This window comes from Gracilinanus agilis, chromosome 6 (assembly GCF_016433145.1).
Source record: "Gracilinanus agilis isolate LMUSP501 chromosome 6, AgileGrace, whole genome shotgun sequence".
Lineage (NCBI taxonomy): Eukaryota > Metazoa > Chordata > Mammalia > Didelphimorphia > Didelphidae > Gracilinanus > Gracilinanus agilis.
Genome location: NC_058135.1, coordinates 256182422 through 256206553, shown reverse-complemented (window position 1 = coordinate 256206553; position 24132 = coordinate 256182422). Strand labels below are relative to the sequence as shown.

At 39.6% G+C, this 24132-nt stretch overlaps 1 long non-coding RNA gene across 2 annotated transcripts in view; it reads right to left on the bottom strand.

Annotated features, from left to right (window-relative positions):
- Positions 1 to 12024: 12024 nt before the first annotated feature.
- Positions 12025 to 24132, bottom strand: part of LOC123251820 — a 39666-nt gene continuing 27558 nt past the window's right edge. For both annotated transcript variants that reach the window (XR_006506514.1, XR_006506515.1), the window contains 3 exons: positions 19914 to 20145; positions 17053 to 17173; positions 12025 to 12589 (listed from right to left, as the gene is read on the bottom strand). This is a non-coding gene — a long non-coding RNA (uncharacterized LOC123251820). The remainder of the gene's footprint in view (positions 12590 to 17052; positions 17174 to 19913; positions 20146 to 24132) is intronic.

The window sequence follows — 24132 nt, the reverse complement described above, 5'->3', positions numbered from 1 at the left end:
TCATTCATTTTACAGAGAAGAAAATGGAGGCAAACAGGGTGGAGTGACTTGACCAGGGTCACACAGCTATGCTCAGAGTCAAATTTGAACTCAGGCCTGCCTGACTCCAAGGCTGGCTTTTTATCCACTGCACCAATGAACTGCCAAATGTTATTTGAGCCTACTAAATTTCAGTGTCCTGGAGTAAAGACTTCTACCCTAATTATGATTTTGATCTTTCCTGTGTATTTAATTTAGTGCTAAATGGAGTCTTTGTCCTACATTCGTTAAGCACTTAAGTGCTTAAGGGATCCTGGAGAGAGGTTTCATGGGGATTCATGGATTGAGTTAATATTTTGATTGCTACATTTCAGTGTAATTGCTTTCTTTTGTAATCTTATATGGTTTATTTTATGTATTTAATAAGTTTACTCTGGGAAGGGGTTCATAGGCTTTACCAGACTTCCCAGAAACCAAAGGGGTCCACGACATGTACAAAAATGAAAAATCCCAGATCTTACCCTGTCGCCTTGCTCCACGCTGCCTCCATCATTGTTCAGAGGAGGAAACAGAGACTCAAAGAAGAGTGACTTTGGGTTGCACGGTGAACTAATGCCAGAGCAAGATCTCGGGCACCCTGACTCCTAGGGCAGCCTCTTGGCTGATGGGCCAATAAGACTTGGGATGCTACATCACCTGGCACAACCGGCCACACGCTGACCCTCCCCGAGTGCTGGCCTGCCAGCTCGAGCTGAGATTTGTATCAGGGCTACTATTTTCCCTTGTGGGTACATGAGGATCATTGCCTCTCTTCTCTTCCATTCCTTAGTAATTCCAGGCATTTAAAGATCCATTCGCTTTGCAGACCATCATCACCATCTTTTCGCCCTTCTTCCAGTGATGACCCCTGGTTGAGAGAAACGGGACACTCTTCTCCGGGGATGGGAATGGGAAGCTTGCCAAGAGGGCAATGGAGAGGAGCATGGCGGGCGTGAGTGGGATGTAATATAAAAGCAGAATTAGCCTCAGAGTCAGAAGAACCGAGTTTGGATTCTGGCTCTGCCTCTTATGTCTGGGTGACTTTGGCCAAAGGTTTTCATTTCTCTGAGCCTTTCCTCACCTCTCAAAGGGAGATGGTCTGTGAAATCTCTTTATGAGACTTTGAGGCAACTAGGTTGCTTTGGCAGATAGGTGAGGAGCTAGAGTTAAGAAGACTCATCTTCCTGAGTTCAAATCCAGGCTCAGACACTCACTAGCTATGTGACCCTAGACAAGTCACTTCACCTCTGCTTGCCTCCGTTTCCTCAACTATAAAGTGAAGATAATAATAACAGCCACTTCCCAGGGTAGTTGTGAGGATCAAATGAGATATTTGTAAAAGAAAGACATAGTGCCTGGCACGTAGCAGGCACTAAACAAATATTCGTTCCCTTTGAATTAAAGTGCCATAAAAGATAAAACAGTAGAAAAGAATTTTCGTGAGGGACACATTGTTTCCCTTTTTCCTTGGGTCCTCAGTGTCCTCCACATTTGCTGTCGCTGCCCCGTCTTGTACCTAATCGACACTTAATCACATAAGAGACACTCAGTCAATGACTCCAAGTTGCTGAATTGAATGTGTAGAATTAATTTCAATAAAGAAAAAGACAGCAGGGAATAATAGCTAGAAGGAAGACTGAGTTTCACATCCTGCCTCTGATATGTACTAGCTGCATGATTATTGGCAAAGCACTTAAAATTTCCACTTCAAGTCACTTAAATTTAAGTCATTTAGTTAATTGTCCAAGACCACGTTATAGAAAAACCTTCCATCTGCATTGTTGGAGGAAGTTTCCGCACTGGGAGTTCTAAAAAAATATAGCCAAACTCCAAAAAACCAATATGGGATTTTTATTCCCTTTAGGGAGGGCAATACAAAATAGTTAATTTTTACCTTATTTCTTGTTCCTAATTTAAAAAATTGATTCTATCATTAAAATGAAAAAAATCATGTACTTTGACTAAGCAATATATTTGTGACACTGGATTTAGAGAAAGATATAATAGGCCTGGAGTCAGGAAGACCTGAGTTCAAATTCAGCCCCAGGCACTTACAAGTTACCTGACTCTGCACAAGTCATTTAACCCTATTTGCCTCAGTTTCCTCATCTACGAAATGAGCTGAAGGAAATAGCAAACAACACCAGCATCTTTGGTAAGAAAACCCCAAATGGAGCCAGACATGACTGAAGATGATGGAACAACAATTTTACTTTATTTCCTCTTGCTAATTTTAAAAGCTGATTCAATCATTAAAAATGTAAAAAGTAATCTTCAGTTATATACTTGACTAAGCAACATATTTGTGGCATAGGACTTGAAGAAAGATACAATAGGTCTGGAATTCAGGAAGACCTGAGTTCAAATTCAGCCTCAGGCACTTACAAGTTACCTGACTCTGCACAAGTCATTTAACCCCATTTCCCTCAGTTTCCTCACTTGTGAAATGAACTGGAGAAGGAAACAGCAAACTACTCCAGCATTTTTGCCAAGAAAACTCTAAATGGAGTCATAAAAAGTCAGACACGATTAAAGATGGCTGAACAACAAATAAAGCATGTAAACAGGTTAAAAACAAATATTAATAAATGTCTAATAATAAATAAAAAAAAGATGGCTGAACAACAATTTTACTTTATTTCCTTTTGCTAATTTAAAGAATCGATTCAATCATTAGAAATTAATCTTCACAGATACTTCCTAGCTGTGTGACCCTGGGCAAGTCACTTGACCCCCATTGCCTACCCTTACCTCTCTTCTGCCTTGGAACCAATACACAGTATTGATTCCAAGATAGAAGGTAAGGGTTAAAAAATAGAAATTATTCAGTTTCTCCTTTTATATTTCTTTATATTTTACATTATATATATAATATATATACAAATTATATATATGTATATATATAAAAAAGATATATTTCTTCAGTTTTATACTAAAATCAGTCACACATTTGTGGCATGGGAATTGGAGAAGGATCCAATGGGAGAAATAGAGAGGAAGAGCACTTAAGAAAGAAAAAGTGTTAGAATCAAGGAGAAGAGATGGGGAGGGGAAGTTAATTCTCTTGAACTTCCTACTGTTCCCAGCTCTTTAATTCCTCTGATCCTGAAATCATTAGAGGCTTCACTTAGGCCAAGATGACCCTTGCAGGCCCTGGAAATAATCTTATGGGCTTAATTGAGGTCTCGAAAAGATTCCCTACCCAAGTACAGCCCATATAAAGACTCAGAAAAATAAAGCACTCCTGGGAAATTTATTGTTCTCCAAAGCATTAGTGGCCCAAGTTGGCTAACAGTCACATATATGTAATAACTGCTGGAAAGAACATTTTTCAGTTTCTCCTACTCTGAGGCTTCCTTTTTGCTGGGATCCCATTTGACGCTTCGTTCCAGGCAGATTTACGCAACATTTGAATGGACTCTCGCATTCCATAAGTTACAATTTACACATTCCTTCTGGGGTCAAGGAGGGGAATGCCATGCATGCTAATAACTGGATTTTCTATATGACCTCAAATGTCACAAGTTCTCTATCTGAAGTCCATCTAGGCTTTCAACCTGGCTTTTATAGATGATTGTTTTTAAAGCCATAAAATAGAGACGACAATCAGACTTGCTAACACGGGCTATCATGAGATCACGAGTCAAGAAAAGATACCTGGAGACGGAGTGCCTTGTACCTTAACCACACTAGCAGATCTCCAGGAAATAAGTTTATTTGTCTGTAAAATGAGGGGAGAGGTTGGCGTACATGATCTCTGAGGCTCCTTCCAGCTCTAGAATCTATGATTCATTGAGTGTCCTTGGTTAGAGTCTCCCTAAGTTGAGGGCGGAATTCTTACTTGTCTCAAAACGATGAAAAAAAAATCACACAAATGAAATCTATAATTTTTGTTTTAAGAAACATTTTTCCTCCTTTGTTTTGGTTTTTAGATCACGTCCATTTGGGAATCGATCTCTCGCTGCTCCGGCACCCAGTGAACTACCCTTTGGAACAAAGATTTAAAAAGAAAGAGAAAAAGCAAAGCCAGTCAGCAAAACCAACGGACTGCAATCTCCATGCTTTCAAAGAAGCAGCATGATTTAGTAGGACAAGTGTTGGAGTCAGGAGAGACCTGGGTCCATGCCAGAGTTTTGAGTTCATGCCATTTGAGAATTGCTTGGAGGAAGTCAAGATGTTTAGCCTGGAGAAGAGAAGACTCAGGGGGATCCCTATTTGAAGGGCTGTCACACAGAAGAGGGATTAAATTTGTTCTATTTGGCCCCAGAGGGCAGAGCCAGGATTGATGGGTGGAAACTAAAAAAGATGGAAATATAGAGTCGAAGGAAATCGAACAATTAGAAATGATAGCGCTGCCTAGAGAGGCAGTGGCTGCCCCCTTATTTTATATCTTTAAGAAAGAACTAGATAGGGGCAGCTAGGAAGCATAGTGGATTGGAAGTTGGGAGGACCTGCATTCAAATCTGGTCTCAGACACTTCCTAGCTGTGTGACCCTGGGCAAGTCATTTAACCCCAATTGCCTAGTCCTTACCGCCTTTCTGTCTTGGAATAGAGTCTCAGTATTGATAGTAAGGAAATTATAATATCCGTAGTACTGTATTTCCAATAACAAGATTATCAGAGGGGAAGTGAGGCAGGGATGGTGGGGGCACAGTCGGGCAAGATAATGTAGGTGCCTCCTGGGTTTCAGAGCTTGGTGGTGCTATTGGACTAGAGGCTGATTTTATTGGTGGAAAGAATGATTCCTTGACCCTGCGTGAAAAATTAAAGCAAGGGGTTCTTTCTTGCTTGTGGTTTCAGAACCTCTTTGGTGGGGAAGCTTGGAGAGAAAAGATTTGAGAAGTGACAGACATGTCGAAAGGAATTGGCTCTTCGATATGTCCTGGGTTTCTAGCTTGCCTTGCAAGAGACTTTGGGGAATTTCCCCTTGGATGACTCTTAGTTGACCCACGATATCTCTCTCCAGCTGATAAATGCGTGCACATCACTCATGTGCATTATCAGTCTTGGGACTCACCTCATCAGTATTCCCTGCTCCTGGGACCCCTCTGCTTGGGAGTCTAGGTGGTGGGTTCCTCTGAAAACCTGACTTAAGGAGGGGTCCAGTCAACCATCTCATCATTTCCCACCAGGCTGTTCTCCTTTGAGTTTCTTTATCATGTCCCAGCACAGAGTAACTTCCTCTCCTACTCCAACCCTTATTTCCCCTTCCCCACCTCTATCCCCACTTTTTAGTTGCCTTTTGGATATTGTCTTCCTCCATTAGATTGGAAGCTCTTTGACAACTGGCACCGTCTTTTGTCTCTTTTTGTATCTTCAGGCTTAGCACAGTGCCTGACTTGTTATAGGAATTTAATACATGTTTATTGAATTGAACTGAGATGAGATAAGTGTAAAGTGCTCAGTGCAGTGCCGGAGACATATTAAGCCCTATTTAAATGTTAACTATTATTATTATTATTATCTAAAATAATTTCCCCTAGTCTAACAAGATTTGTGTGGTCAGATAGATCTATTTCTAGCCTCGTACCCCCTCTCTGAGGAGAGAAGAGCAAAGCAGACAGCTGTGGGGCCCTAATCTTTGACTCCTTTCCAGGCAGGAATCAAAGTCTCCCTTGGAGAGAAGGGGTAATACTTCAGAGGAATTTGTTCATTCCTCCTTGAGAACAGCATTTAGGCGACCCATGGGGACATAAATATAACCTACCTGGTCAGCACACATACCTCACATCTAGAAAGTGCCTCGCAGGCCGTAAAACGGCATCTAAATGACAACTCCTAGTCTGGCTCTGTAAGCTCCCCCAAATGGGACTGCCCTGCCAGGAAAGAGTCCCCAGCATTTCATAACCCTTTCAAGCAGCCCCCAGGCATTTGGTCAGCCCATTTGTCACCCTGGTGAAAACCTCCATGGGGTGGCACCACTTCTTGCCAAGGCAGGCTGGCCAACATTTTTCTTCCTTCTCTTTAATCTACTTTTTGACCAGTACAGTCTGTCTACCTTCTCTCTTAGTTACATCCGTCAAAACACATTGTTCTTTCTCCTCACCATGGCAGCTCCATTCCATTTGTTAACCAAAAGTCAGAGCGGTCTAGCGCTGACCACTATGGGGTTTATTGACTTTAGGAGGCTGAACTCGTAGCCAAGAGTGTCTCTCAGCTCCCTCCGTCAGGGCACAATACACCTTGGGAATTGCAATGTGCCAACCAGTTTCAGTGCCAGCAGGAGATCAGAACGCACAGAGGAGTTGCCTTCATCAATCCCATTGCCATTGGCAGTTCTGTGCTAGGGCTCTCGCCCTTGGGAGAGGATCCTTAGAACACTGCAATCTCTCTTTCTTGTAATGATGCCCTGGGGATGGGAGGGAGTAACAAATTGGCTAAGCCACAGGGAAAGAACAGGATGTATTATTTTCCTGAGAAGAACAGCCATCAAGGCTGCTTTTTAAAGTATCTGGCATTGTCGATGAATGGTACGTAGCCTCCACCTCTACCTCTGAGCGTTCACGAAGCCATTGTCCAATTTTTTTTAATGTTTACCCTCTCTCTTAGAATTGATCCTATTTATTGGTTCAGTCCTCAGAGAATCATCATGGCATCTTGGCCTCTGAGATTATGGGTCTTGGGTTTAAATCTTACCCCCAATGCTTATGCTCTGTATCGCCTTGGTCAAGTCACTTACTCTCCTTTAGTTCCTCATCTCTAATATGAAGGTTTGAATGAAATGGCTGTTCAGGTCCCTTCTGGCACTTTAAAGTTTAGGATTCTGTGATACTGTGACCCTATGGATCAGAATGTCAGAGCCAGAAGGTTCTTTACAGAGGACAAAACAGATCAAAGACTTGGGTACATTGTTGAGTAGAGATTCTGAACCTTTTTTGTATCATGGACCCCTTTGGATTTCTAGTGAACTCTGGATTCTTTTCATAGTAAATAAGTATCTAATATGTAAATATTATCTAGTTATATGATAGTTATATAATTTAATATACTACTTATGATTATATAACATTTATTATCTATAAATTATATAACACAATATATTTAGGGATTATATAATACATAACAATAAATATATAGAATAAAATACTTAGCATGATAAAGGAAACCAATTATATTGAAACAAGGTAATGTTTTCCTATCCAAGTTCGAGAATCTCCTGAAATCTATCTATATACTCTTTTTTTTTAAACCCTTAACTTCTGTGTATTGGCTCCTTGGTGGAAGAGGGGTAAGGGGTGGGCAATGGGGGTCAAGTGACTTGCCCAGGGTCACACAGCTGGGAAGTGTCTCTGGCCAGATTTGAACTTAGGACCTCCTGTTTCTAGGCCTGACTCTCAATCCACTGAGCTACCCAGCTGCCCCTATCTATATACTCTTTATGGGGCTATGAACCCCAAGTTAAGAACCCCTGTTATAGCTACAGGATTCTTTTTTTTAGATTTAAATATGTTATTTTTTTTAGAAAAATTTTCCATGGTTCCATGATTCATGTTTTTACTTTCCCTTTTACTTTCCCTTTCACCCTCCCCCCCAGCCAACACACATTTCCACTGGTTTTTAACGTGTGTCATCAATCAAGACTTATTTCCATATTATTGATAGTTGCATTGGTGTGATCGTTTCGAGTCTACATCCCAAATCATGTCTGCATCAACCCATGTGTTTAAGCAGTTGTTTTTCTTCTGTTTCCCTCCTGTAGTTCTTCCTCTGAATGTAGGTAGCATCTTTTTCCATAAATCCCACAGAATTGTCCTGGATCATTGCATTGCTGCTAGTACAGAAGTCCATTACATTCTATTTTACCACAGTGTATTGGTCTCTGTGTACAATGTTCTTCTGGCTCTGCTCCTTTCACTCTGCATCAGTTCCTGGAGGTCTTTCCAGTATTCTTCTAGTGATTGTTTATTGCCTAACTAAGATGGTGCATGCTATTCCATATCTGGCACATTCCCACTTCTGTGGTCACTTAAGTAGCCAAGATGCTTCTAGAAGGTTGTTCTGTCTGAGCCCAGGATCCCATTAGCATGGCTGAGTTGGTAGAGAACATGGTGGACTTGGCCATGACCATGAAGACCCATCAGGACTGGATGGAGGAAGGAAGACCAAGCAGCTATCATAAAAGGCTGAAGCTTTGAAGAGACAGGTTGAGTTAGTCAAACAATCAGTTCCCAGCACTCCCAGAATCTTCCCTCCTTTGCTGGTGTCACCTTGCTGGCCTGAATCTCCACTAATACAACTGGTTTTCCCATGGCTCTCAGTCCTTTGATTTTAGCCCTCTGAAACAATCCTGATGCTGACTTGATTTGAATATTGGGTTTATACTCTCTTGGATCCTGATTTGGTCTCTGCCTCTTTCCTCCATGAGAGGACTGCTACTCCCCAGATGAAATGCTTTCCCTATTTACTCACAGATATTATGTACCTCTTTGTCCCCCCCACCCACCCCAAATGGGGATATAACATTTTCTCTTCCCAATGGACTCCTTCTTGAGTTACAATATCTTGTACCAAAGACTTGATTTAATTTCCTATTTTGGAGTATCCTATCCACCATCCTTCAAAAGAAAAAAAAGAATACTTCTCAATAATAGAGTGCCATAATGGTGAACCAGAAATGGTGTTAGCGACTTGGATTCAAATCTTCAACTCCAATATTTATTAGCATTGCAATCCTGAGGAAATCACTTAAACTTGTTCATCTTCAATTTATTCACAATTTATTCAGGATTGTTGTGGGGAAAAGCCTCAGGAAGCCTGAAAACACTACAGAAACATGGATTGTTGCTAGTAACAATTATAACACCATCAGCTGTCAGACCATCTTACCTGAGGATGAGCATAATGAGATTTACAACTTAAATAACATTTAAGAAGATATTGAGTGGAAGTGCTATAACTAGGAATAACTGTGTAATAACTCAATTCAATGTACCAATGGTTGAAGTGGGCATTATGTATTATATCCTGTGCTATGCTCCGGGGATAAGAAGACCAAAACAAAGCAGTCAGCGAATCAGAGATTAGAGCTGGAAGGGATTCTACAGATGATTGGGTCCAACTCCTTCATTGAATAATTGAAGAAACTGAGACCCAAAGAAGCAAAGTGAATGACCCATAGTCACATAGTGAGTATATGTTTGAAGCAAGATTGGAATCCAGGTCTTTGTGATTCCAGGCCCAGAATGCTAGCCATTTGCACTATGCTGACCCCAAAAGAGCTTATATTCTATTGCTGGAGGAGAAAAGGAATAATAACCTATATACTAATGAGTGAATGAAAAGTATGAATGAAATATCTGCAGGAGAGGCAAAAAACAATAATAATAATAATAATAGGGATGGAGAGGTTTGGGAAATTCTCCCTAGAGTCAAGAAGCAGTCAATCACATCATTTAAAGAATAATTAAAAATTTGTGATTAAAAATTAAAAGGATGCAATTAAAATTAAAGGATGTGGAGACAGCTGGGTAGCTCAGTGGATTGAGAGCCAGCCCGAGAGATGGGAGGTCCTAGGTTCAAATCTGGCCTCAGACACTTCCCAGCTGTGTGACTCTGGGCAAGTCACTTAACCCCCATTGCCTAGCCCTTACCACTCTTCTGCCTTGGAGCTAATACACAGTATTGACTCCAGGATGAAAGGTAAGGGTTTAAAAAATAAAATAATTAAAGGATGTAATAAAAAGAAAATAAGAATGATAACTGTTCACATTTATAAAGTGTTTTAAGTTTTCAAATCCCTTTATCAACACACAAAATGAGACTGGCACTAGACTCAATAATCCAGTCCAACAAACATGTTGCTGTTGTGTTCAATTCTTCATGACCCCATTTGGAGTTTTCTTGGCAAAGATACTGGAGTAAAGATACTGCCATTTCCTTCTCCAGCTCACTTCACAGATGAAGAAACTGAGGCAAAAAAAGGATTAAGCAACTTGACCAGCAAGGGTGACGTCAGGCAGAAGGATTACCAATTTAGGATGATCAATAAAGGCTTCATGGAATGGGTGACAGTTGAGACTTTAAAGAGGAGGTAGGGATTCAACAGATAAAGGATGGGCGAAGGAAGGACGCCAATGCCAAACACACAGAGCAGCATGTGCAAAAGGGAATGCATGTCAAATTTGTGGGGCAGAGGGTAGTTAAGTCTTAGCCCAAGGAGGAAGACTATTTTGAAATAACTCTGGATTTATTGGAATGTTCGACTTGAATGTTCGACTTTTAACATTACCCTTTAGGCACTAGGGAGCCACTTAAGATTTTGGAGCAAAAGAGTGACATAACCAGGTCTAAGAGATAGTTGGATAATGTGTTGTTGAGAACAGGATGTTTTCTGCAACCCACAGGGGAGATACCTATCTCAAATGCAACTAAAGTCCAACAAGATTAAGTTGTAAACTAGTGATTGACAATATGTCCATCCTGAGAACCGAATTGAACCAAAATTAAAAGGAGAAGTGGGGCAAATGGAGTTCAGAGATGGAAATTTTTGTCAGATTTCAGCACTGTCCAGTGGAGAGAGACATCTGGTGGATGTTGACATCCAGCTGCTAAAAAAAAATGGTTTCCAAATGGAATAGGAGTAAGTTTCATTGGTCTACTACAGTCTGAATGAATTTAAAGTTAATAGGATCCAGTCCTCTTGATAACAATTTCAGGTAGCCTTCAGTTAACTAATTACAATTTCCAACTACAAGAGGGATTCAGGACAGGAGTAAAAGTCAAGGAAGAAAGGATATGTTCTTGAAGTGAATAGGAATATCCTCCCTTTCCTTTCTTCCTTCTCTGATATTTGCCTAACATGCCACCTTAGAAAAGGTGAACACACTGAATTCTCCCAGGATACAAGAAAGGGAAACAGACCAGTTGAGTTTTTTTTTTAAAGAAGCTGTCATTGCATGAAATTCTCAAATCTCATGTATTAGAACTTCAGAATCACAGAATGTTAGAGCTAGAAGGGACTTGAGCATCTAGAACCTTAGAATGAAAAGGGACTTCAGAACTTAGAAAGTTAGTGTTGCAAAGGACTTTAGAACACAGAACAATGAATGTGAGAGTTGGAAGAGACTTTAGAATATAGAATATGGAATGTTAGCTTAAGAAAAGACTTTATAATATAGAACTTAGTGGGGCAGCTGGGTAGTTCAGTGGATTGAGAGTCAGGCCTAGAGACAGGAGGTCCTAGGTTCAAATCTGACCTAAGACACTTCCCAGCTGTGTGACCCTGGGCAAGTCACTTGACCCCCATTGCCCACCCTTACCACTCTTCCACCAAGGAGCCAATTCACAGAAATTAAGGGTTTAAAACAAACAAACAAACAAAAAAGAATATAGAACTTAGAGCATGCACATGATGTTGGACCTTTCTTACAAGAAATATTTCCCGTTTCCTCACCCGCATTAGGAAAATGGAAGAAAATTTGTTTTTCTTGAAAAAAATTCATTGGGTAATTATTACAAAGGATGATTCTCCTATAAAGGGCTATATTGGGGATTGACATGGAATAGGGGAAAGATTTAGAGCTAGTTCTTGCTCTGATATAGAGATATTCTCCTATGGTCAATTAATCTTAGATCAGTCCAATAGGCAACCTTTGATTATATATAAAGCAAAGATCTGGAATCAGAGAACCTAGGTTCATCTAACTGCACATCTATTGTATAAACAATAGACATTGTGTGGAATAGCTCTAGGCTGGAGGTTAGGAGAGAGGAACTCAAATCCTGCTTACTATATTTACTAGCTATGTTACTCTGAGCCTCAATTTTCTCATCTGTAAAATGGGAATAGTAACATGCAAGGAAGGACAGGGGTGACATGACCCTGGGGTTTAAGAACACCTATTCTGCACACCTTACTCTGTCTATTCTCACATGCTATCACCCTATAGGAAGACAAATACATATATTTTTAATTCTAAACTTAAATGCCAAATAAAACTAACTCTATAATACAAACTAGAACAAACAAATTTCACATGAAATCATGAGTTTTTATTATAGGCAACTTGCTTTTCCTCTTAACCATATAATAAATGTGTGACTTCCAAAGCTGTGCTGATTGTGTTTCTTTCTGGACTTCCATTTGATCTCTCTGTGCATTGGAAGAAAGTGCTTTGATGACTCTTTTTTTTCGGTCTTATCACAGAATTCCCCTAATTTCTCCAAGATACCCATCAAATTAAAAAAAAACAACTTTGAACAAATACACATAGTTTAAAAAGCTAAGCCTCACATTGACCAAGTCTAAAAACTCACATTTAATTCCCACCATATAATAAAGGGGAAACAGAGATTCCACTCTGGAGCATGATTTACTCAAACCACTTACTTCACTGGGCTTGTTGTGATGATCAATTGAGATAATGCATAGAAAAATTGGTTTGCAAGCCTTTGAGTATGGGATAAATGTCAGCTCTTATTTATGAACATTTTTCATCCATTTGAGTTTTCCTCTTTAGATTGTTGACCGAACACTTCTGGATGGTTGTAGATCTCAGTGATGAGGTGCTGTCCTACTCTTGGGGCTTGACACAAAGAGTACAGGGGCTTGCTGACTAATTTTCAAGTTATCTGAAAAATAAGAAGATAGCAAATGATTATTTAAAAACATAGATTTTATTGACTTTTAAAAAATGATCAAGAAGACATCAATAATCATGGGCCCATATGCCTATTTTCTCATCTTTGCAATTATGAGATTAATCCCTATATAGTAAATATATTTTAATTTTAAAAATGAAAAGGGAACAATCAGGAAGACTTTAGAAACACATCTCTAGGGACTACATCTTTTCTCCAAATTCTCTCTCTCTCTCTCTCTCTCTCTCTCTCTCTCTCTCTCTCTCTCTCTCTCTCTCTCTCTCTCAATATCTATATCTATATCTATATATACAGTTATCTTTTTCATATCTTGACTTTCCTCATCATGGTTTCATTATATCAAAAGGCAGCATCAGAAACTAAATAAGAATTTTGGAGGGAAGTTTTGTGGAAGCTGTAGGTGATATGTGAAGGCCAGTAGATGATATAGAAAAAAAACCCCTCAGAAATGCATACTTAATCTAAAATTTATAATAAGGCACTATAAATACATCATAAAAGAAAAAGAAAAAAATTCAGACTTCTTTTCTGGTATGAAGGGAGGACCAGAAGATTTTATGTGGATTTTCTAGATCTTAGGGGCTCCATGCTCTTGACCCCCACAATGCGGAAGGAATAACTACATTTATTTGTAGCAAGTAAACTCTTTGAGGAAAGGGACTACTTGACATTTGTCTTTGTAGCTCCTTCACCTAACACAGTGCCTGGAACATAGTAGGCATTTAATAAAAATACTTGATTGATTCATTTCTTGAATTATTTCCACTTTGCATCTGCTGCTGCCTAGTTTCAACTCAAAGAAACTCAAAGTTTCCAGGAGAAGCTCATCACTTCTAAACTCACTTCCATGCTGCTTACTCAAGGCCTGTATGATGCTGCCTCCCTCAGAGCTCTTCTCCCCTCTGTTTGGAGGGCTGGAGGCAAGCTCCTCCCAATGCCTTTCTTTATAGAGAGCAGAAACTGGATTTGGTTCACTTGATATTTTTTTTTTTAATTTTAAACCCTTAACTTCTGTGTATTGACTTATAGGTGGAAGAGTGGTCCAAGGGTAGGCAATGGGGGTCAAGTGACTTGCCCAGGGTCACACAGCTGGGAAGTGTCTGAGGCCGGATTTGAACCTAAGATCTCCTGTCTCTAGGCCTGGCTCTCAATCCACTGAGCTACCCAGCTGCCCCGGTTCACTTGATTTTGCATTTGCAGCTCTGCCTATTTTTGACTCCATGGAACAAGATGCTCCCATGCCGAATACCCCGGCATCTACTCCCTCACTCCATTCCTTCAATTTTTTGACTACTTTTGTGTGTTGTCTCTTTCCCCTTAGATTAGCTCCTTGAAAGTAGGCACTATCTTTCCTTTTATTAGTTACATTCCTAGCACTTTACACGGTGCCTGATACATAGTAGATGCCCAATAAATCTTGATCATAATGTATTAAAATATATTCTATATAAAATATAAAAATATTCTCTATATAAAATACAGAGAAGACAAGATTTTGCTATTTTTAATAAATTGACAGAATTAATTGAACAAAATGCAGCCTCAAAGACTATCCTCTACTGAGGCATCTAATGTTACAACAATGAGAGTTTTCTTGATAAACACAATCTGCCAAATGTTCTCTAACAATTATTATTAGACAACATATCAATAGGGTTGAGTCTACTAAATAAACGTGTTCGCTACTGATCAGAGAGGGAGTGAGGATGTCCTCCAGTGACCATGATCATAATAACTAGCATATGTCAGAGGAAGGACTTCAACCAAGGCATATTTAAACCAAGGCATTTGTCTCCAAGGAGAGCCCTGTATCCACTGGGCAGCACTGCCTTTCCTCATTCCATCAACAAACATTTATTAAGTGCTTACAATGTGCCAAGTCTGTTGGACCTTGGGACACAAAGAAAAAAATGAAAGTGTCTCTGCTTTCAAGGAGCTTACCTTCTCTCATCACATGAACCCTAAAATCTAATTTTTATGATCCTGAGGGGACTTAAGAAGGGAGATGCTGAGCCTGGTCCTGTGGAGTTTGCATTGCTCAAAGAGAAATACTGTCTTTATTAGGTCCACATAGACAGTAAAGATTGGCTGCTGGCAGCTGCTTGGGAATTTTGCCTGAAATCCTGAGTACTATCATCATGATGGGCTTTGTCAGAGATAAAAGAAAACATTGACCGACAAGCCTTTCAGACCAGCTCTGGATTTTCCACGTACTCATAAATATCATATCAACGATACATGGCTGTTTTCTTGAAGCATTCAAGCAGGCAAAATTATTTGAGTTCTCCTAGCTTTGATTTTTTTTTTCTGAATGAGACATTTGGCCCCTCTCTCCTAGCAGCCATCTGCTGGGAAGCCTACGGTCAACTTCCAGGCTGTTCCCTCTGCAGTTTTGTCCTGGTGGTAGCTATTGCTTTATGCCAAATAGAATGTATTTCATTGTCAAATATGATGAACACAGAGAAGCATAAAAAGACTTACATGAATTGATGCAAAGTGAAGTAAGTGGAGACAAGACAACCATATAAACCATGACTACAACAATGCTTTAAATAAAGGAGAGAATAGAACAACACAAAACAATGAAAATGAAAAGAGCCACACCACCAAACAATGGAAAATGAATGAAATTTTGCCACAAAGGAGAAGATGTGAAAACATACTTCCTTTCCTCCTTACGTTATTCAGGATATTCATAGATATGGAATATTACATATATTGCCATATTTTTTCAATGTATTGTTAAATTTTGCTAATTTTTTGCTCTTCTTTTATCTATTTTTTTAAAAAAGAATTCATTACCTAAGATGCTTCTATGGGAAGGGGGAAGGACTAGGAAAAATGTGGATAATGTAAAAACAAAAAAAAAAGGTTGTAAAAAAATTTATTTTGTAAAAACAAAAAAAAATTTTTCCTTTGCACAGACTGTTCCACATGCCTGAAATGCTCTTCCTTCTCATTTCTACTACTAATGGAATGAAGTGAGAAGACATAGCCTCTACATTTTCTTTTCTAATCACAATGCCCTGTGATTCCTTAGTCCTATGCTTGGATCGGCTTAACCAAGGAAGAAATCCCTGGCCAAGGCATCACTTTGTTTGGGTGTAAACTAAATTGTATCCAAGTGTGTATACACATTTACACTTATATTTATTTATACACAAATATATTTTATATCTATTATATGATCATGTGTACATATTATATATATTATATGGTATATAATATATTATACATATTAATATATAGAAAATATTATGCATATGTTAGCATATTATCTTAGTTAAGAAAACTGTCTGATCAGCACCTTCTTTGAAATTTATAATTCAGAGAATGGCCTCAAGCCCTGAGTACTTCAGTGATTTGTCCTATATCATACAGCCAGTGTGTTGCAGAAATAAGGACTTGAACCCAGGTCTTCCTTTATTTGAGATGAACTCTATCCATCACAGCACATTACCTTTCCTTTATTTATACAGAGCATCCATAAAGAGAAATATGTGTATATATTTTTTCATTACTTTCATTTCACATCACTCTTCCCTAAACGCTGCCCCCCTTCAGTAGAACCCTTTATTGCAACAAAGAGAGGTAACTAACTAAAAGTAAACCATTTCTCAGTCATGGCTGACAAAGTACGCCTCATCCCAGAACTCCCCTCTTAAACCGAGAGGCAGAAGGTGTGCTCCGGCGTGAGATTTCGGGGCAATCGCCACTTGGTCAGGGCGCCATTCAGCATCCTTTAAGTTTAGTTTTCCTCTTCCAATGTGTGCATGTGTGCCTTTTCCAGTGGATTCTAAGTACTTCACTTTAAATGCCATAAAATAAGTTGCATCATTTTTTATGAGTTTCTTTGTTTCTGAGTTCCTGCATTTCATTTGGTTTTAAATGAACAAAAATTTCAGTCTGACATCAAAAAGGATGTCAGCTGTTTTGTCTTTTTTTTCCCCCTTTTCCAGGCCCTTCTATATCCTTGGTTACTGTTGTTTAATAATCACGGGGTCACCCAAAGTGCTTTTGTTCTAGGGACCTTTCAAAGCAAGCCAAGGCAGCCGTTTAGAGAACCTCTCTCGTTTGTAGACAAAAATACATTAAAACAACCAAGGGAGCTATTACTCTTCCGGATAATTATTTTTAATGTCTCGTTGGACATGTATGAAATGCCTTTCAGGCCCTAGGGAGACAAATTAGAAGAAATGCTTTGTTTTGTTTTAAATCTTGGAACTTGGTCTTTGTTACATTTCTGTTCGGTTTGGGGTTGCGTAACACTCCCTCCCAAAGATGCTGCCACATTGTGGCGGATTCAGGGGAGCAGTGAGAATATCGAGAGGGTACAGGAGATAAGCAACGTCTCTGTGGATGTCCCATTATCTTCCGTTGGGCCAGTGTTCTTATTCCAGTGCAACCCTGGTTAACCATCATCCTGGACTGACCTTTTGCCTGATTCTGGTAAACTGGTTCAAATGCTTCTCCCAGCAGGCATCTGGTCCATCCATCTCGGACTCATTTTCCCATCCTCAGCCTTCCAGCCTTTCTCTTCAGGACCTCAGAGAGCTGGGAAGGGGCAGAGAGAGTTGAGAGGACCAGTTGAATCCATCCAACAAGCACTTGATGGGCAAGGTAAAGAGGCAAGGTAGTACATATCAGATAGAGGGTTGGCCAATGCTCTTTCTGACACATATAGGTTCTGAGGTCATGGAAAAGTCACTTAAACTCCTTGGGCCAAAGGTGACTCCCCAAGACAGACCCCTCAAGACAAGTATTGGTGGAGGGAGATTCCACACAAGGATTTCCTTAATTTCCTACTACCTCTCTTTCCCCAATTATGCAAAGAACTGGAATTCAAAGATGAAACAAAATAAAACAAATCACAAAATCCTGCTTCTCTGGAAACTTATATTCACTGTCGTTCAGTGAAAACAGCATCAGAGCCAAGTTTGAATCCTGATCTGGCTATTTCCTACTTTTGTGACCTTGGATTCATCCCTTCATCTCTCTAGGCTTCGGTTTCCTCATCTTTAAAAGGAAGGGATTGTTTTACATGAATGAGAAAGTCCATTCCAGCTCTAGAATCCATGGCTGATGATCATCTCCTAGTTATTATCAATTATTGGTGCTCATTCTCTATTTTCAACATCTTTCACCTGTAACGTCCTCTGTGAAGCATGTAGGTGATCATTTAATTTTATGACCATTGAGGGTGATGTGACAGAAAGGGTGCTAGCTTTGGAGATGAGAAGCCAGGCTCAAATTCCCTGTCTGATGACTACTAGATATGTGATTGGGGCAAGTCAATAAGTTCTCAGAACTTCAGCTTTCTCAACTGTAAATTGGGGATCAGAATATTAGATGTCCCCTTCCTCCTGGTGTTAGAGTGAAGAAATTCCCAATTATAAGCAAAAACGGTGGCTAAAATGTCCATATTCAAAGGTCTCAGAGATTTTACTTCTCGGTATATACTCCAAGGAAGCCTATGATAACAAAGAAAGGCTCCATATATAGACTGTTCTAAACTCTTGTGCAGTTTTAAGTTTTATATTTATAACAAAACTTTTTGAGGCAGCAAAAAATTGAAAATGAATGAGTGCCAATCATCTGGGGAGATGGCTAAACAAATGGTGGTACATGAATGTAACAGAGTATTATTGGGCCATAACAAAGATTGTATGGGACAAGCACAAAGAAGCCCAGAGACACTTCAATGAACTGATGCAAGATAAAGTCAGCAGAATCAAGAAAACAGACACATGACTACAACAATGGAAATGGACAAATTAACCAACATAAAATAATTGAAAAGAACATTATGAAATTACAAGTGTGGTTCCCTGTCAAGTGAACAAGAATTTATCAAACACCTATCATGTGCCTAGGGACAGCTAGGTGGTACAGTGGGCAGATTTCAAGGCCAGAATTCAGGAAGACTCATCTTTCTGAGTTCAAATCTGGCCTCAGACACTTATTAGTTATGTGATGCTGGGCAAGTCATTTCACCCTATTTGCCTCAGTTTCCTCCTCTGTCAAGTGGGCTGGAAATGGCAAACCCTTCCAGGATCTTTGCCAAGAAAACCCCTAAAGGGATACCAAAGAATTGGACATGACTGAAATGACTGAACAACAACAGCAATATGTTCAGCTCTGAGAATACAACAAAAGGCAAAGAAGCCTGCTCTCAAGTAGCTTATAGTCTAATGGGGAAACAGCATGTAAAGATAATGTATAAAGACGATATAGACAGGATAAATTGGAGATAATCTCAAAGGGAAGGCAGTACGGGAGATTGGAAAGGCTTCTTGAAGGTCAAACTCTAGCCAAGAATTCAAGAAATCCAAGAAATCTAAGGAACCCAGGAAGTGAAGATAGGAAAGATAAAGTTCAAGTCCTCAAAGACAACCAGGGGAATGCCCAAGTCAAGAGATTGAGAAATTTTTTTTGAAGAACATCATAGAGATCCAATGTTACTAAATTGAAAAGTGGAGGGGAGCAAGATGTAAGAAGACTGGAAAAGTAGGAAGAAGTCAGGCTACAAAGGGTTTTGAACACCAAACAGTGGATGGACTAGAGTGGGGAGACACTTTGGCAGAGAAGATCAGTCAACACGAATGAAGTGATGATGGCTTGAACCAGGATGGTGACAGTGTCAGGAGTTATATTTGAGAGCTACTACAAAATTAGAAATGGAAGGGGTCTTGGGCACTAATTGGATATGGGGGGAGTGAGAGTGAGGAGCTGAGGATGATTCCTAGGTTGAGAACCCCAGTGTCAGGGAAGATGATAGTGTCCACCATTGCTACAGGGAAGTTGTTTGAGAGGGAAAGATAATGAGTTCAGCCCCAACAAAGAGATATGAGAAAAGATCTCCCTTCATTCCTTTGTAGTCAGGCAGTCAGTCAATAAGCATTTATTAAGCACCCCCATACACAGACAATATGCTAGGTTTTGGGGATACAAAGAAAAATAAAAGATGGCCATGTTTTCAAGGATCTCATGGTCTAATAGGGAAGACAATGTCCAAAAATTTATATGCAAACTACATATATACAAGATAAATGAGAATTAATTAGCATTAAGGGAGATGGGGAAAGGCTTCTTGGAAAAGGCAAGATTTTAGCTGAGACTTGAAGGAAGCTAAGGAAGTCAAGAGAAGATGAGAAGGGAGAAAATCCAGGCATTGGGGACAACCAGGGAAAATGCTTGGAGTCTGGAAATGGAGTGACTTGTTTAAGAAATCAGCAATGGTGCTACACAAATCTGTAATACTTTGTATATAGTGAGATTTTTTAAATATACTAACCAATTTGGGGGATCTTTCTCTTTTTTTCTTTTCTTTTTTCCTTCTTTTCTCTTCTTAAGGGACTCAAAAGTTCTTTACAGATTTGAAGGTCTAAGATTCTTTGATGCTATCAATGTCATCCAATGGATAAACCTTGAAGGAGCTCACCAGAGGCACTTCAAGTCTTAAATAGGGTTCCTTTATATAGTAGATAGTCTTGTAGCTACGTCCTGGTGCATTCAAATCTGAAGTCCTTGAATGAGACAAAAAGAAAATTATATTGACTCAGATTGAAAATAGAGCAAAATATTCTTTATTTAGGACCTGAAAGGACCTTAGAGGTTATCTGGTCTAATGATCTCATTTCACAGATGAGAAAACTGAGTCCCTATTGTTAGGGGGAATTTAAGAAGAAAATATTGAAACACCACTCTGTTTTTCTTAAATTCCCCCTAACACTATGAACTCAAGGCCCTCAAGTTCCTATAGATATAAATTAGCAAATCCAGGGACTGAATCCATGTTCTCTGGCTCCAAACTCCAATTTATTTCTACTCTACTATTTGATCTGTTATATTTGGTAGGACCAAGGTGTTCACTAGAAGGGTCAAGCTAAATTCAGAAATTAGGGAGGGTGGAATAGACACACTCAGTGAGAGTCATTTAAGTATCTCTTCTCTAACAAGAATAATTTAAAGAATCTCAATTTTGTCTGAGGTTTTATTGACTCCATTCCTTGGAAATTACCATGTTGTCAGTGACCACAATAGTGGTTTTCTTTAAAAAAATTTATTTTCAATTAACAAGCATTTCTTTTCTCTCCCCTTCATCAACATCCCTCTCTCCATTGGAAAGAGAAAAGGGGAATTCTTATAACAAATAAGAATAGTTGGGGAAAAAACAAATTCCCAAATTGGCCAGGTCCACAAATGTATATTTTGGTCTGCATTTGAGTCCATCACTTCTCTGCTGGATGATAGCTCATCATTTGTCCTTTGTAGAGGACCATAAAAATGCAAAGAAAAATCAACATTGAAAGGCTTTAAAACTTTGAATTATTGCCTGCCCTTTGATCCAGCCATACCATTTCTGGGTTCGTACCCCAAAAAGATCATAGGGAAAAAGACTTGTACAAAAATATTTATAGCCACACTTTTTGTGGTGGCAAAAAACTGAAAAAGGAGGGTATGCCCATCATTTGGGGAATGGCTGAACAAACTGTGGTATCTGTTGGTGATGGAATACTATTGTGCTCAAAGGAATAATGAACTGGAGGAATTCCATGTAAACTGGAAAGACCTCCAGGAATTGATGTAGAGTGAAAGGAGCAGAACCAGGAGAATATTGTACACAGAGACTGATACACTGTGGTAAAATCAAATGTAATGGACTTCTGTACTAACAGCAATGCAATGACACAGGACAGTTCTGAGGGATTTATGGAAAAGAACGCTACCCACATTCAGAGGAAGGACTGCAGGAGTGGAAACATAGAAGAAAAACAACTACTTGAACATATGGGTTGATGCGGACATGATTTGGGATGTAGACTCTAAACGACCCCCCCAGTGGTCACCCTATGAATAATATGGAAATAGGTCTTGATTGATGACACATGAAGAAACCAGTGGAAATGTGTGTCGGCTATGGGTGTGTGTGTATGTGTGTATGTGTGTGTGTGTGTGTGTGTGTGTGTATGTGTGTGTGTGGTGGTTTGGGGGAGGTGGAGGGGAGAGTAAAAACATGAATCATGTAACCAAGGAAAAATTTTCTAAAAAATAAAAATTCCAAGTCGTAGAGAAAAAAAAAAAACGAACTTTGAAGTCTTTAGTGATCTATCATGACCTCAGAGGACTGCCAGTGAAATATGCCTCTGGTCTCTTAGCAGAGAGGTGGTGGTCTATAGGGGCAGAAAGAGCCATACATTTTCAGATGTGGCTACTATGCTGGTTTGTTTGCTTGATTTTATTGATTCATTACCCTCTATTGAGAGCAGGCAAACTGAAAAGAAGAAAAGAGCATCAATAAAATGGTGGTTGGTTTTTTTTCTTTTTTAATTAAGTGGTTTGAAACCAAACTTCGTTTGGAGTCTTCATGAGGGAATCCTTTTGATCTAAAAGCTGAATAAAGAAATCATTCCTTAAGAGGGAAAGATGGCAAAAGGATTCCTCAGGGGTGTCAAGCACCCTATTACTAAGTCCTCCGAGATTGTGGTAATTAGGTCTGTGTTTCGATAATACCACTGCCTTCAAGGGAATAACACAACTGACCTAACAGATGTTCGAGCTTATCCAATAATAATACACTGTGTTCATTTGGAACATAACTGAACTGTTCATGCTGACTTCGATGTCCAACTGCAAAATCTGGGATTCCGATCCTGGGGATTTATCACACCCACTGGAGGACGTTGGCTTTCGAAGCCTCTGAATGGATGAGCCGTCTCCGTTAATGTAGGCTCCGTCCTCTCCAAAAGATAACATCTTGTTTCTCCAGCCTACATTTTCTGTAACTTCTTTCATAACCCAATATGGGGGTGGTGGGGGTGGTGTGGAAACAACAACGTGTGAGAACGCATCGAGCTGGGAAAGGCTCACAGGGGATGTTGCAATAAATATGTCAGGTATCCGGAATAGCGGGTGATATTTATTTGGTCTTTGAGCAGAAATTATTGGACTGTGAGAAACTGAAGTCATTTCTCAAGATCTCAGATTTCCTGGTAGTGCATATATGTTGGCAGGCAGCTGGGGTTCATGCTAATTTATTTCTAAATCACCGAAAAAGGAGGATCAAATAATCTCTCCAATCAGATGTGCTAATGAGAAAGCTGAATCGGAGGACAGAAGTATCTTCCAGTTCTTTTAAGAAATAATTTAGTGTGTTGGATGAACCAGTCAGTCAATAAACATTTATGAAGTGCCTACTATGTGTCAAAGACAGTGCTAAGTCCTGGGGATACAAAGAAAGGCAAAAGATAGTTCCCATTCTCAAGGAGCTAAGTCTAATGGAGGAGATGACATAGAAAAAATATAATCAGACCAGCTGTATGGAAGAGAAACTGGAATTAATCAGCAGAGAGAAGGCATTAGCATTGAGGGAGAAAAGGAAATTTCTTGGAGTAGGTGGGAATTTGGATAAGTCTTGAAGGAAGTCAGGAAGTGGAGAAGAGGAGAGAGAATTCTAGGCATGGGGAACAGTTAGGAGGTAGAGTGTCTGTCATAAGGACGAGCCATCAGTTAATGCCATTATTAAGTGCCCTTTGGGGGCTAGTGGAGTCTAGCTCATTTCTAGGACATCTACAGTCCAATTGGAGTTCCAGGATTGGAATTTGCGCTAAGGAGAGAGAAAAAAACAGAGAGAATACCCATATTTTATTCCCATCCCCAAATAGAATACAAGCTCAATTCTTAATTGAGTTCCTAACTGGCTGATTAACAATGAATGCATTTCTGCTGGATTGGACTGTTTTGGATTTAAGATGAAAACTCCTATCTGAACTAAACTATCCACTGAGGCATATGTTACTAAAATAACAGGAATCCATCAATTGGGAGCTCCTGAGCAAACTGTGGTGTATGAATGCCATGGAATATTATTATACTACTAAAAAAAAAAGACAAGTGTAAGGAATTCAGAGAACTATCTGGGAGCCTAGACGTAAACTGATGTAGAATGAAGAAAAGAACCTAGAGGAAAACATAGACCATGATGAAAATAATGTAAAACATGAAAAGATAACAGAAGTCAAGTTAAAGGCTTTGACCAAAATTAGTTTCAATTGATGAAGAAGCAGAAAACTTTTCTTCTCTCTTTAGTGACGTGGTGGACCCCAGGTATGGAATGCTATGTAAGCTGTCATGTGGAACCACTGAGATGGTTTATTTTTATGATTGTGATTTTTGTCACAAGGGAAGGTTCTGAATCTTCAAGGGAAGGGACAATGGTCTGGGTGTGAGGGAAATTAATGAGAGAAATTCCTCTAGTTTGTCAATTATAATCTCCTCCTATGCAGAATGGAAGTGCAAGCATATTACTTCTCAAAGTGTGAGCCAAGTGGCACCTTGCTGGCAGCCTGGAGATGACTACTGATTGAGTTTCTTTCTTTCTTTTCCTTCTTCCTTCCTTCCTTTTCTTCCTCCCTCCCTCCCTTCCTTCCTTCCTCCCTCTCTTCCTTCCTCCCTCCCTTCCTTCCTTCCTCCCTTCCTTCCTCCCTCTCTTCCTTCCTTCCTTCCTTCCTTTC